A 7,604-nucleotide genomic window follows, 5' to 3' on the forward strand; every position below is an offset into this window, starting at 1 on the left:
AATCAACTTGATATAGAATACTCCACCGCTAAACAACAACATACACATTATTTTGAAGTGTACATGGAACATTTACTGAGAGTAACCATATTCTGGTCATAAAACAAACATCAAAGAATTTAAAATAAATTATACAAAGAAAGAGACATGCAAAATCACCAAATATTTGGAAATTAAACAGCAACCTTCATGGGTCAAAGTGGAAGTGACATAAGGACTTTAAAAAAATCAGTGCATCAAATTTGTGTAAGCACCTCAAGGCAGTGCTTGGAAGAAAAAGAAAAAAGGTCTCAAGTCAATGACCTAAGCTTATACCTTAATAAATTAACATAGAGGAATTTAAACCCAAAGCATACAGAAATAGTAAGAAGCAGAAATCAATGAAACTAAAAATAAATAAAAAAGCAATCAAATAAAAAGTTGACTCTGAAAAAGATTAATAAAATAAACCTGGAACCAAATAAAAACAAGAGAGGTCACGCTGCTAATAACAAGAATGAAAGGAAAGACACCACTACAGATGTTATAGGCATTAAAATAATTAAGAAACAACTTTATGACAATGAATAAATGAAATAAGACAAATGCCTTCAAAGACAAAAACTACTAACGCTCACTTAGTACGTGAAAGTGACTCATACAAAGACTAAAAGCTTTCAGGAAGAAATAGATAACCCTAATAATCCTGTATCTATTAAAGGATAATTGCACTTATCCTTTGAAGCCTTCCAACAAAGAACTCTAGGACCAGAAGAGTTCACATCCAAACTCAAAAAAAAATTATAAAACAAATAATACTAATCCTAATAAAATTTTTTTCAAAAACATACACTTTGCAACTCTATGAAACCAGCATTACATGAAAAAGTTATCTTTCATGAACACAGATGCAAAACAAAAAAAAATATTTCACCAATTTATAAAAATAATACTAGATAATACACCATCACCAAGTGAGGTTTAACCAGAATGGAAGATAATTCAACATTCGCAAATAAGTTAATGTAATTCATCACGTTAACACAGAAACAAACCATATGATCATCTCAATAAATACAGTAATAATACCTGACTAAAATCAACATCCACTCATGATTAAAAAAAAAAAAATTCTCGGCCAGGTGCAGTGGCTCACGCCTGTAATCCCAACACTTTGGGGGGCCAAGGCTCGGGGCAGATCACAAGGTCAGGAGTTCAAGACCAGCCTGGCCAACATGGTGAAACCCCATTTCTACAAAAATACAAAAAAATTAGCCAGGCTTGGTGGCGTGTACCTGTAATCCCAGCTACTCAGGGGGCTGAGATGGAAGAATCACTTGAACCCAGGAGGTGGAGGTTGTAGTGAGCTGAGATGGTGCCATTGCACTCCAGCCAGGGCAACAGAGCAAGACTCCATCTCAAAAACAACAACAAAAACCTCTCAGCAATCCAAGAACAGAATGGGAACATCCTCAACGTGATAAAACGCCACTTGTCTTAGTCCATTAGGACTCCTATAACAAGCTCCCATAGACTGAAGTGGTTTATAAACAAAAGAAATTTATTTCTTGGCTGGGCACAGTGGCTTACGCCTGTGATTCCAGCACTTTGGGAGGCTGAGGCAGGCAGATTACCTGAGGTAAGGAGTTCAAGACCAGCCTTGGCCAACATGGTGAAACCCCATCTCTACTAAAAATACAAAAATTAGCCAGGCATGGTGACACACACCTGTAATCCCAGCTACTTGGGAGGCTGAGGCAGAATTGCTTGAGCCTGGGAGACCGAGGTTACAGTGAGCTGAGATGTGCCACTGCACTCCAGCCTGGCCGACAGAGCAAGACTCTGTCAAAAAAAAAAAATAAAAAGAAATTTATTTTTCACAGTTCTGGAGGCTGGGAAGTCCAAAATCAAGGCGCTGGTAGATTCAGTGTTTGGTGAGGGCCATCTCCTGGTTCACAGACTGCAGTTTTTTCACTGTGTTCTCATATGGCATAAGGAGCTCTCTGGGACCTCTTTTATAAGCACACGAATCCATTAATGAAGGCAGAAGCCTCATGACCTAATCACCTCCTTGAGACCCCCCTCACAATGGGGATTATGTTTCAACACTATGAATTTTGGAAGGGACGTAAGCATTCTATCTATAGCAACACTCTATCACACTCAATAATGAAAGATTCAAAGCTTTCTTCTTAAGATCAGGAACAGAGAAGGATATCTGCTTTCACCACTGCTATTCAACATCATACTGGAGGTCTTAGCCAGTCTAATAAGAAGAAAAGGTGGAAGGAGTTACATACAAATTGAAAAAATAAAACTGATCTATATTTGCAAATAACATGACTGTCTACATAGGACAATTCCAGAGAATCTACAAAAAATTTACTCGAATAAATGAATTTAGCAAGGTTGCAAGCATCAAGGTCCATATGCAAAAACCAACTGTATTACTGTATTTTTACATATAGCAGTGAATAACTGGAAACCAAAATTGAAGAAAATTATCACTTATAATAGTATCAATTATTAAATACTTAGATATAAATCCAACAAAATGAGCAACATCTTCATGCTGCAACTACAAAATGCTGACAAAGGAAATGAAGAAGACCTACATAAATGGAGACAACCTGTATTCATGAATTGGAAGACTCAAGATGTCGATTCTTCCTAAATTGATCTATGCATTCAACACAACGCAAATTAAAATCCCTTCAGGTCTTTTTGTAGAAACCAACAGGCAGCCTCTAAAAGCTTTATGGTGAAGTTAAAATAGCCAAGGCAATTTTGAAAAAGAATAAAGTTCAAGGATTCATATTACCTAATTTCAACACTTATAAGTAAAAATAACCATGACAACTCAGTATTGGCAAAATTATAGGCACAAAGATCAAGAGAAAAGTACAGGAACAGATTCACATATATGATCAACTGACTTTTGACAAAGTTAATTCAGTGGGAAAGGAAAGTAGTCCCAACAAATGGTGCTAGAACTACATATACATTTGAAAAGAAAATGAGCCTTGACCCTTACTACACACCATATACAAAAACTAACCCAAAATGGATAATGTGCCTTGACATAAAAGCCAAAACTAGAAAATTTATAGAAAAATTGTAAATCTGCACAACTTTGCATTAGGCAGAGTTCTTAGAACACAGAAGCACAAATCATAAAAAAAGTTGGTAAGACGAATTTAACAAAATTAAAACCTCTTCTTTTAAAGTTAGGAAAATAAAAAAAAACAAGCTTCAGATTGCAGTGTGTGTGCGTGTTTATGTATCTCTGTGTGTCAAATGAGTTGTATAAAGGATGTATTAAAAAATGCTTACAACTCAATAAGACAAACCACCCTTTTTTTTTTTTGAGACGGAGTCTCGCTGTGTCACCCAGGCTGGAGTGCAGTGGCACGATCTCAGCTCACTGCAAGCTCCACCTCCCGGGTTCACGTCATTCTCCCGCCTCAGCCTCTGGTGTAGCTGGGACTACAGGCGTCTGCCACCACGCCCGGCTAAATTTTTGTATTTTTAGTAGAGATAGGGTTTCACCGTGTTAGCCAGGATGGTCTGGATCTCCTGACCTCGTGATCCGCCTGCCTCGGCCTCCCAAAGTGCTGGGATTACAGGCGTGAGCCACCGTGCCCGGCCCACCCATTTTTTTGTTTGTTTGTTTTTTAATGAGCAAAAAATGTCAACAGATACTTCACAAAGGAAGACATACACTTGAGCAAATTCTCAGTACCATTAGTCATCTGGTAAATGCAAATTAAAATCCCAGTATGATACTACTACATACCCACTAAAAGGGCTAAAATTTAAAAGACTGAAATAACCAAGTGCTGAGGATGATGTGGAGCAACTGGAACTGTCATACACTGCTGATGGATATGTGAAATGTGACAACCACTCTGGAAAACAGTTTGGCAGTTTCTTATAAACATCCATTTATCATACAACCCAACAAGTTCCATGCCTAGGTATTTATCAAGAAAAAAAGATGTTCACAAAAATTCAAAATAAATGAATGTTCATTGAATAAAGGAATGTTCAATAAATGAAGGTTACTTTATTATAACAGCCCCAAACTGGAAACAATCCAAGTATCTGTAAATAGGTGGAATGGTCAACAAACTAGTAAATCAATATCAAGGACTTCTATTCAGCAATAAAACGAGAACCGTTAAATACAGAGAAACATGGATAATCCTGAAAAACATGCCAAGAGAAAAAGCCAGATACAAAAGAGTATGTATTACATCATTCCACTTATATGAAATTCTAGACAAAATGATACCATTTTATAGCAAGAAAAAGAGGATGAGTGCTTTCCTAGTCCTGAGGGTGAAATTGTGATTGACTGCAAAAGGGAATTTTGGGGGAGATGAAAATATTCTATATCTTAATTGCAGTATGAAAATATTCCACTCTTGACTGTGATGGTGGTCACAGAGTACACATCTGTCAAAATAAAATACACTGTACATTTTAAATAATTACATTTTATTGTATCTAAGTTATCCTCATTAAGGTTGATTTTCTAAGAAGGTGCTCTCTCAGGAAAATATAAACCAGGGAATACTGGTGATGCCCACATATACCCACCTCAAAAGATGTCAAAAATATATATATAAGAAAACTCATTTATGGTTTTTAAAAATGTCAAAAACAACAACATAAGCATCTTGGAAAGCCAAGACTAGAAGGAAATATTTTAATATCAGTGGCTTTACCAGAAAGCTTCACCAAACATCATAATTAATGCTAAAACATTAGAAGCATTCCCCCTTAAAGTCAGAAACAATACCATGTTTTTAGCTATCAGTGCTATTAGTTTTTAATCTACCAGTGCTCAACATTTTATAAGATGTATAACTGCAAAAGCAATGAGAAAAACACATAAGTTATAAAAACTGAAAAGGAAACCACAAAACTGTGAATATCTCCTGATAATTAACTCAATAAAATAATATGATACATGATAGAAAACTCAAAAGTTTTGCTATAACCAGAGAAAACAGAGGGAGAGAAATGTTACTGAAAGTTTCCATCCACCACACGAATCAAACCATAAAATAGGAATACTGGGAAGGAATGTTAAACGTATGAAGAAAAAATGAAAAACTATAAAAATTTCCCTAGGAATATAAAACAAGATGTGAATAAAATGGAGAGGCCACATTTCTGAGGAGAGAGACTCAATACTATAAAGATCAGTTGTCTCCAAAGTAATCTAAAATTTCAATATAACCTTATTCAAAATAGCTAAAGATTTTTAGTTGAGTCTAAAGTTTATCTAGAAGAAGAAATGCATAAGAAACATTCAAGAATATTTTCAACAAGAGTAATAAAGAGGGAGAAAGGGTTACCAAAATTTAAAATATGCATAATCTTTTAACTGAGCAACTCCACTTCTAGGAACCCATGCTCCAGAAATAATCACACACAGAGGAAGTTTACTGAATTGTTAACAGTGGCTGACAATCAAGATGCAAGCAGGACTAGAAGTGGAAGCGGCACTTTTTACCTTACATTCTCCCATACTGTTTAATTTTTTAAAATCAAGGATGAGTTAAAATTTGTAATTAAATATCGATCAATAAATTACAAAGTTATTTTCATTATAAATCATTATTTGTGTAACAGAAAGAAACTGCAATTAAATGTCTTTCAAAAAGGGAATAGAATAAATTATAGCCCAAACTGATGAGATACCAGTTAGCCTTTTAAAAAGTATCAGGGAGACCTATATGTAAAAAGTAAAGATGTTCAAGATATGTAATTAAGTCAATAAACAAGCGGTATGCAAACATGTTTGGTATATTAGGTATAGCCTCCCTCAAAAGAAAAAAAAAACTTTACGTGTACGTGTATGTGTCTATTAGTGCATTTGTAAGAGGATTTTGAAAAATGAACACTAAACTGTCAACTTTACACTGCAGTAGGACTGGAGGATGAAAAGAAATATTTAAATTTTACCTAACAGTCCGTTATTTATATTGTTGAAGTGTACATCAAACTTGCATGTCTGTAATGAATTTTTAAAATTAAGTGGTTGTCTCATATAAAAATGACATGAATCCCAAAAGAGAATTACAACACTGAAAAATACAATTTAAACGTTTATTACTGTTATCCTCAGGTTTATTCACATACACTTCAAATGATCTGTAGCCTTCAGCAAAGGTGATGCCATTTTAAAGAAATGTGACCAAATATTTCATGATAAAACAGAATACATTAAGCCTGTAATGAAAATTTTAAACTTCACAGAAACAGCAGACTCAAAAGAAGCGCCTATGCGGATGTAAATTCTTTTTTTAATGTCCGGAGAAGTAACTCTCAGATTACTCTCCTCCCTGTAAAATGACAATTTACCACCTCCCCTTTGCTTCAACTTGGTCTGAGCGTCTTTAAGCTCACCATTTTGAATGTGCGCAAAATGATTAATAGTCATCTGACGGAGGCCAAATTAAAGGTGCTTCTGCAAGAGGAGCTCTGGCCTGACATCGCTAACTGAGAGCAGCCCCGGCGGAAGGGTGCTGATCCCGGGAGTAGAGCGACTGCTGCGGCTCGAGCGGGGTGTCTGCGTGCCGAGCCTCACTGACAATCCGGGAAAATGCAGACGCCCAGCAGAGCGACGGCAACGGAAGGCTCCTCGGGGGAGGGGGGCTGCAGGCCTGTGGCGTAAGATGGTGCCGCTCTACGCGGGGTGACGGGAAACCACAGAAGGTGGGTGTGAGGTGTTGGTTGGGGGGCAAACTCTTGGACAGTGGCGAGTGTAGAGGAAAGCCAGCGGGGTCCTTGGCCAAGTCACCAAGGACAGTAGAAGAGGCAGCAGGAAAGAGCGGCAGCGGAGACCCCGATACCAACCGATGTCATCCGTCGGGGGGCGGCGGGCGCGACCGTCCCGGATAGGAGCGCGGCCCGGGTCCGGGCTGGACAGGGCCCAGGAGGCGAAGAAGGCCTCCCACAGCCATCAACCCCACCCACCATGGCCGGCGCAGCAGGCCAGGGACAGGCCCCGCTCCTTCCGAAGCTAGAGACAGAGAAACTGAGGAGCTGAACGCAGCAATTTCCTCGCCCCGACCCCCACACTCCCGACAGCGGAACAAGCCAGACTGAAAAAAAAAAAAAAAGCCCTCACCGAAATGTGCAGCGGCTCCGGAGCGAGAACAGCGCTCGAACCTCCACCCGCCACCACCGCCTTCTTCTCCGCCTCCAACTCCTCCCCCGCCGAACGCGCAGCGGCTGGCGGCTGTGGCGGCGGCGGCGGCGGTGGCGGCGGCGGAAGCAGAGGCGGTGGCGGCCAGTCCCGCCCCTCGCACCGCGATGGAGGCGAAGGAGGAGAGTACGCAAGCCCCGCCCCCATGGCAGAGATGACCAATCGGCTTACAGGGTCTCTGCTAGGGGGACAATGCATACGCCCAATCAGAACCTGAGGAGTGGGCTCACGTCAATGGTTGGGACGTGGCAGAAAAAGGGAAAAATACTTGGACCTTCTCTACAGCCTGCTCCCCCATCTCCCACAGGAGGAGTTCACCAATTGGCTGAAGAGCGGAAAGACGAAGCCGACTCCATCCCCCGCCCCAGCCGAGCCCACCTCCTTTCCCTGCAGTACTGCGACG

At 39.6% G+C, this 7,604-nt stretch overlaps 1 protein-coding gene across 2 annotated transcripts in view; it reads right to left on the reverse strand.

Moving 5' to 3' along the window:
- PJA2 (praja ring finger ubiquitin ligase 2) overlaps positions 1 to 7,293 on the reverse strand; it is a 72,761-nt gene extending 65,468 nt beyond the window's left edge. Inside the window, exon 1 of one of the 2 annotated variants that reach the window (XM_063612892.1) lies at positions 7,124 to 7,293. The gene's annotated coding sequence lies outside the window, so the exon portion shown is untranslated. The remainder of the gene's footprint in view (positions 1 to 7,123) is intronic. The other variant, XM_055298133.2, reaches the window with a different exon arrangement.
- Positions 7,294 to 7,604: the final 311 nt, after the last annotated feature.

Source organism: Symphalangus syndactylus, chromosome 11, assembly GCF_028878055.3.
Source record: "Symphalangus syndactylus isolate Jambi chromosome 11, NHGRI_mSymSyn1-v2.1_pri, whole genome shotgun sequence".
NCBI lineage: Eukaryota > Metazoa > Chordata > Mammalia > Primates > Hylobatidae > Symphalangus > Symphalangus syndactylus.